Source organism: Coenobita brevimanus, chromosome 29, assembly GCF_032717465.1.
Source record: "Coenobita brevimanus isolate Jiangsu-jjx chromosome 29, ASM3271746v2, whole genome shotgun sequence".
NCBI classification, from domain to species: Eukaryota; Metazoa; Arthropoda; class Malacostraca; order Decapoda; family Coenobitidae; genus Coenobita; species Coenobita brevimanus.
In genome coordinates this window covers 2,191,006-2,198,351 of record NC_136982.1, presented here as the reverse complement: position 1 = coordinate 2,198,351, position 7,346 = coordinate 2,191,006, and the positions used below count along the sequence as shown (strand labels likewise).

The 7,346-nt window shown below is 38.0% G+C and overlaps 1 non-coding gene across 1 annotated transcript; it reads left to right on the top strand.

Moving 5' to 3' along the window:
• Positions 1–5,763: 5,763 nt before the first annotated feature.
• Positions 5,764–5,882, top strand: LOC145395103 (5S ribosomal RNA). Its single transcript, XR_013896534.1, has one exon. It is a non-coding gene; the product is annotated as a 5S ribosomal RNA (ribosomal RNA).
• The last annotated feature ends 1,464 nt before the right edge of the window (positions 5,883–7,346 follow it).

The window sequence follows — 7,346 nt, the reverse complement described above, 5'->3', positions numbered from 1 at the left end:
AAAATTTTTCAAGGGAGCTTCATCATGCATAGATGCATCGTAACTGACAGTTTCAGAAAGTAAAACAGTCGGCAACTTGGCACTGCTGCCTTGAGTTAGGGAAGATATGCCAGAAGCTTCTAGAGCAGTTGCCAGACAGTGCAAAATTATTATAGTTTAAAGTTATTTTAGGGAAGAACTACTGGTTTTGGTTATATAAAATTTAAAAAATACCACAGGAAACCATATAAAAAATTTCAAACATGCTTATATACTGTATCGACTCAGAAGCTTACCATGCACAGTTTTGAGCAATAAGGTGAAAAATGTGTGTTCAGAATACTGTATTATTTACTATATTTACAGTATTTCTGCATTTGGCATGCAGAAATGTATGTAGTCATTGTTTCATCATTTCATTTTTTGTTTGTTGTGTAAAGGAACAAAATAATTGTGAGTCTCTACCCTGGCTGTTGGATGGTAGACAACTGCAGAGTTCATAACTTACAAACCAAAGCTGTGTGTAAGGAGTTATAATAATTGTTAATTAAATTGATGTTCAGTACTTACAAACCAAAGCTGTTTGTAAGGTGTTATAATAATTGTTGATTAAATTGATGTTCAGTATTATTAGTTAAGATACAGCAGGAGTAGTTTTCATATTACGGTATTAATTTTTAAAGTAAAATCATGGAACAGTTAAATTAGTCTCAGTGAAGAGGCTTTTCTAATACACTACATATTATAATCAACGGAGCCATTGCAGCTCACTGGTTACCCTCTTCATATCCTTTTCATGGTGTTCTGTGTCTGGGTTTGAAACTTTTGTCTTTGTGTGGATTTAATATGGGTGCTGGTAGAATGGTGCTTTTGTATGTAAACCCATGTTTGCATTGCATAATTTTGCACTGCTAACTTTAACAGACACACACGCATGTGTGCACACACACACGCACACACACACACAGTACAGTACAGTACAGCACTTCTATGTTTACACATAACCACTCACTACAGACACCCCTTTCCAATTTGTACTTGGACAGCATTGTGAAAAGCTGTTTCTGGCTGTCAATACTGTAACTCTTTGATGAAGGTCCAGTCCCTTGTTGGACTGCATAAGAGCTGATAGAGTCAACGACTAAGGCATGCTCATTACTGCATGTCTTGATTATGCTTAAATACTGTGCTGTATATGCACTGAATCTCTTCAGCCGGTGATATATTTTTTTATGTTGATCACCACCAGAAGGTTTTTTTCAACTTCAGTAAGACCTTTAATTATAAAAGACTAGAACCTAAACTCTCCAGTTCAAAAAACCTTTTATGTGTAGTATAATATATGAGTGAAGAAAAATGAAAGGAAAATTATGTCCTTGGGCTGAGGGGATTAGTGATTGCCAAAATCAGGGTACTTTATTGTAACTGTCATCCTAAGTCTCCCTTTTCCCCACCTGCAGTCCCAGGTGTCCAGGTATCATGAAAGGAATGGATCTTGATTTTTGTATCTATGGGGTCAACTTTGGTTTGAAGAAGCACTTTTGCCAGCATCTACTTTTTGGTTCTCTTTTGTTTTAAAGTAGAAAAATCCCATTTATTGATAGAGAAGATAAGGCTTTGTGATTCTGATATGTCCTCAACTGTATAGCGATGTATTTTATTGATTTATTCTTGCTACCACCAGACAGTTTTATTCAGGTTTGGGGAAACTTCCTGTTGTGAAGGGGTAAATGAAGACTGTATTTAATCTGTCCAGTTCCAAATGCCTTTCCAAAGCTGAATAACATTGTCTGGAGATGGCAAATACAAAGTAAAAAATATATTCCTGGGCTGAAGGGGTCAATAATTTTGGTATGAATGGAGATTAGTTCAGCCGGGGACTAAAATTTGCATCATATTTCAACTATCTTACTTATCGCTATTGTTTGCTGGCTAATGTTACTCAGCAGAGAGAAGCTTGTATGTGTATATCCACAGATGATTCTCTTTGATGTGATGCATCAGAGGGGGAAACAACTGACATGGCCTGAATCTGAGTAGATGCAACAAAATAGCTGGCAAACTTTTGTCCCAGGCTGTAAAGGTATAAGTAGGATGTACAGTGTGAGCAGTATTGATATTGATTATAATTCAGGGAGGATTTAGTTGTGTTGTACAGTATTGTTGTAAAGGCTGTTGTGTATATTCTTTGTATTGTCTAAACAGTTCACTAGTATTCAGAAGATGCTGCATGTTGTGTGATGATTTCTCGTGGTATTACTAACTTTTTTTTTTTTTTTTTTTTTTTTTTTTTTAAGACGTTCAGAGATTGAATAATCATCATCATCATCATTCAAACCTTTACCATATAGTATTAAAGATTTGAGATCATTTTTATGCACATTATGAATTATGTATGGTATAAATGTATAAGTACATGTATAAGTAATTTTCATGATACATTACGCTCTTATAATGAAACCTTTTTATATGTACAGTATAGCTTTGTGTTATATTTTCTGAGTAAGGCTACTGTATTTCATCATATAGAGTATCTAAATCTCCTCACTTCATCTCTGAGGAGGAAATTAGGTTTGGAATGATGATGACGATAATGATGATAATCTGTGCAAATGCATTTTACCAACTTTGTTGCAGAGTATTGTATAATGAATTCATTGTGTAGCATTCCATACTGTTTACTGGGGTTAAATTTTTCACTTCCTCTAGAACAAACCATATGATCAGTCACTGTCTTTACAGATTTTTTTTTATTGGAGGAACAAGAGATGAGAAGATTTTCCAATCTCTTTTCCTGTCTTCCTGTCAAAAAAAAAAAAAAAAGTAAAAAGTTACAGTATATACTATATATGCTGTATATATATATACATACACTGTACACTCAACCCCCTGCTATTGCTCGTTCAGCTATCATGTTTATCTGCTATCACGCACACATCAAATGCACAATCATACATGCTATCACGCACCCCAGGACCGCTATCACACGTCGAGTTTGAAGACAGGCTAAGCAAAACTTATTCACTCGGCACTTCATACGAGGTTTGCCGAGGATACAATGGTTAATCGGAACGGTAATGTGGTAAAATTGCCGACGATACCACAGACGTTTGGAATGCATCTGAACGGATTCCTGCCAAAGATACGACGGGCAAAACAGTGTGAACAAAACCCATTCAACTCGAAAGAATATATCGTGCTACAGCATTGAAATTTAGCCTAACACTGAATATTTATTAATACTGTATTTTAGAATAAATATCAATCGTTTTGAAACCCTTATAAAGAATTAATATTTCCTATTCTGAGAAAACTGTGATGTCGATAAAGTAATCACATGTTTACAACTGAGACGGGGCTCTGGCAACAGTATGAGGAACGTGTGTGATAGCGTGCAGGTTTTGTTCCACTTAAATCTTCCTCGGCCGTTCCTGATACGATGTACTGTGTGATACCCCCTTTAGCTGTGGACACTAAGAAATCATGGAGACAGCTAAAGAGGTCTGGCGACAATTAAGCCACTCCCAAGCTTCGGAACCCATCAAACCACCCAAGCCTTAATCCTTATAAAAGTTTGATGGCCTTTTATGTTGTTTATTCATTATACTGTTATTATTAATATAATAATGCTTATTTCATGTTGGAGGAGATATTGGCAGGAAATCGCCGGCATAAAGTGGTTAAAAGTTAGAAAAATGGGCCACCGAAAAAACAATTAGAAATATTCCCATTGATTGTTCAGTTCAGCTATCGCGTATTCAGCTATCACGCGCGTTTGCTGTGACCAATTAAGCTCGATAGCAGGGGGTTGAGTGTATATATATATCTTCATCAACCAATCCTACGTTGCCCCATGAGGAGCGTAGGAGCCCAGGGCTAGGCAAGTTGGTCCTGACATTTGAGATGAGAGTGACCAGCCTCAGTCATCCCTGAGTGAGATTACGTGAGCAGTAACATATATATATATATATATATATGTACTGTATATGTGTGTGTATGTGCGTGTGTGTGCGGAGTACTACAGGCGAATACGCCAGGTTTCCCATTTTCGTTTTATGATGGATTCATAAACTTCAGTCCATCCCCCCCTCTATCCGGGCAGTGAGGCAGGAAATGTAAATTCGCCCTTGCTCCACTAGATATTCATTTTTGTGTGTGTGTGTGTGTGTTAGTGAGGCAGGAAATGTGAATTTGCCCATGCTCCACTAGATATTCACTTTTGTGTGTGTGTGTGTGTGTGTGTGTGGCATTGATGCAGGAAATGAAACTTCGCTCTTGCTCCACTCGATATTCACTTTTGTGTGTGTGCATTAGGGGATGTTTGTGAATTGTATCCCAACCTTGTAAGGATTCCCGCTGGCAAAATTGCAAACTTTTAGGCTCTGCATCCTTATGTGCCAGAAGGGGTATTACCAGGACTTATTCGCCCAGCAAACGCAGAACACAATGCCTGGAGATCAGCAGGAGGGGGAGGTCGATGTGGATGACAACCATGTCAGTTATTAAATAAGACAGTAACCCCCTCTCATCAGATGTCAAGAAGTGTGCATGGGAAGTAATGTAAATAATTTTATGCCATGTATTTTCATTACTGTTACTGTATCTGTTTTCTGATGTCTTTTTGGTGACTCTGGGGGCACGGTAGCTCAGGAGTAGAGCTTTGGGCTCGGGACTGGGTGGTCGCGAGTTCAAGCCTCGCTCAGAGACTACGGTGCCGGGAAGGGTAGCTCCCTTCTGTTACCTAGTGGGGCTATATGATCCATTCCAGGGTCTAGCTCGGGGGAATGCCATTTCTCCCATTTTTGGGGTGACTTTCATTTGCACTGGAATGATACATTTTCAGGTATGCACTCTTCGTTAGGGCAGCACAGGCTTGTTATTAACGACACATTAGTGAAACCTTGCAGGCATAATTTAGACATATGTACATAGTAACCTGCAAAGTTTCATGAAGATAGGTTTAAAATTGTGGTTGCTGCGTGTTCTTAAAGGTTGCCAAACTTTAAATGCTCATATCTCAAAACTTGATTTTGGCATTTTCGCCACTTGTATTCCAGACTCCTTATATACAGTATAACAAGTGATTAAGATTCTTCAGTCTCCTTTCTGTGTCGTTCCTACAGAAACATAATTGTAATTATATAATAATTTTCCCCTGAAATTAGTTTTGCAGAAAAAAAAAAAGGGAGAATGCAGAATCTTTCCATGTATCCTGATGATACTGCAAAAACAAATCTGAATCACAAGGAGGAAATGATCCTGCATTAGTTAGTCAGGACAAGGATTCATGAACGAACCTATGTCAACTTCCTGTCATAGCTCACATTTGTTTCTGCAGGAGGAACAAGGAGAGAGTGCAATTGTGCCATGTTTCTTGTTTAATTTAAATAAGCAATTTTCATTTACAAGAGAAAAATTCTCATTAACTTGTAAGGAATGGCATGACGGGAAAATGATGAAATTTTCCATCCCTGTATTCTCCTGCAAAAACAACTCTGAGTTACGAGAAGACTCCTATTAAAAGTATGTTAATGAATCTACTACAGAAAAATATTGGCTTGTTCTTCAGAGTGCAGTACTGTAAAAGGAAACAAAATCATCTTTTAACTTGCTCAGCTCCTGTGGTACAGTTGCAGCAGATCAGTCAGGCGTTAGCTGGAATATAACAAGTGAAAATTGTCTGGCATTAGATGGAATGGAATATTTTAGCCAGTCATGAAAAAGTTACTTACATGAAGAAGTTACAGTAATGTATAATCTATAAATATGTAACGAAATTGCAGTGCCAACGGCCATACCACGTTGAGTACACCGCTTCCCGTCCGATCAGCGAAGTTAAGCAACGTTGGGTCTGGTTAGTACTTGGATGGGTGACCGCCTGGGAACACCAGATGCTGTTGGCATAACGTTCTCCCTACGTGTCAAGTGGGGTTGGTGGAGGAGTAGTGCCCCTCCCTGTAAAACAATTAACTCTAAGCCTTGGCCACCCCGTTTGGGATACATGGCGTCTGGTAATGAATGAATGGATGAAAAATTGCAGTACTAGTTTGTATTATACAGTAACTGACCAAGTCAGGCTATTTTTTGTATAATTCCCGTCATAGTTATAAATGTCCAGTCAAGGAGTTTTTTAAGCATACACTTTACAAATTACCAAATCATAGGAATAATTTGCAATAAAATTTTTTAAAGTGTTCTGAGATTTTCATTTTACCTCTAATTAGGTATTGCTGAAACACAAAGTAAGTGATTGATGTAAAGGTTGTTATAATGTTACTGCTGGAGACTAAAGTTCGCCATATATTTCACCTCTCCTTCTTCTGGCTAATTATTCCTAAACCGAGGGAGGCCTGGTATGCTCCTCTGCTCATAGAAGATTTTGATACAATGTGTTGAGAAGGAAAATAACAAACATGCATTTTGTATAAAGTGAACATAGTGTAATAGTATGTGAACTTTTGCCCTTGACTGCAGACTGAATCAGAAAGTATTAGTGAATTCCTTCCATATGAAACTTTAACACCACAGGTAATTGACCCTGCATAATGACAAATCCTACCCCATATTGGTAGCCCTGCTTGATGAGAGAACGAACTTAATAGGTAGCAGTAGCCCTTATTCATATGAGAATGCTCTGTATTGATTGCTGATGACATTTCTGTCTTATCCATATTTACAGTTAGATTAATCATTTGAAGATTGTTATTATATGCACATTCACAGGAAAATTGCTTCATCACTTTTGGACATCACAAACTACTTTGAACATTTGGAATGTATCTCAGTTGTATCTCTCCTACATGGATACTTTTTTATTATTGTTTCTACATGTAATGTAATCCAACTAGAGCTGTTTTGAGCATTTAGAATACACTGCAGTCATATCCCTCCTGCATAGGCACTTTTTTAATGGTCTTACATGTAATTTAATCTAACTGCCATTAGGCTGAAGTTGCAATGGCTCGAGTGGCACCATGCTCACCACACTGAGCATGTGCCTTGTGTATACACTATGGTTCAACCCAAAGCCATCGCAGACATAAGTGCTGGCACTGTCAGTAAATCTGTTCATACACTTGCATATGTTCACACACTGTTGGTTCTACTGACGACATAAACAGACTCTTTACACACAAATATAACAATTACAGCACACAAAGTTTTGCATGTGCACTTTTTCTACAGACACCCCTTCCCCATTCATTCTCCACCAGCTTAGGGAAGGCTTGAGTCTGGTCACCACTTTCCATCAGAGGAAAAGATCTTGTCCTTTAGTGAACCTCATAGGAACTGATACATTACAGGACTGGGGTGTACTGGTGTTGTGATGAGGAGGGGTTGTAGTAGTCGTAGTATTTAGCTAGGCA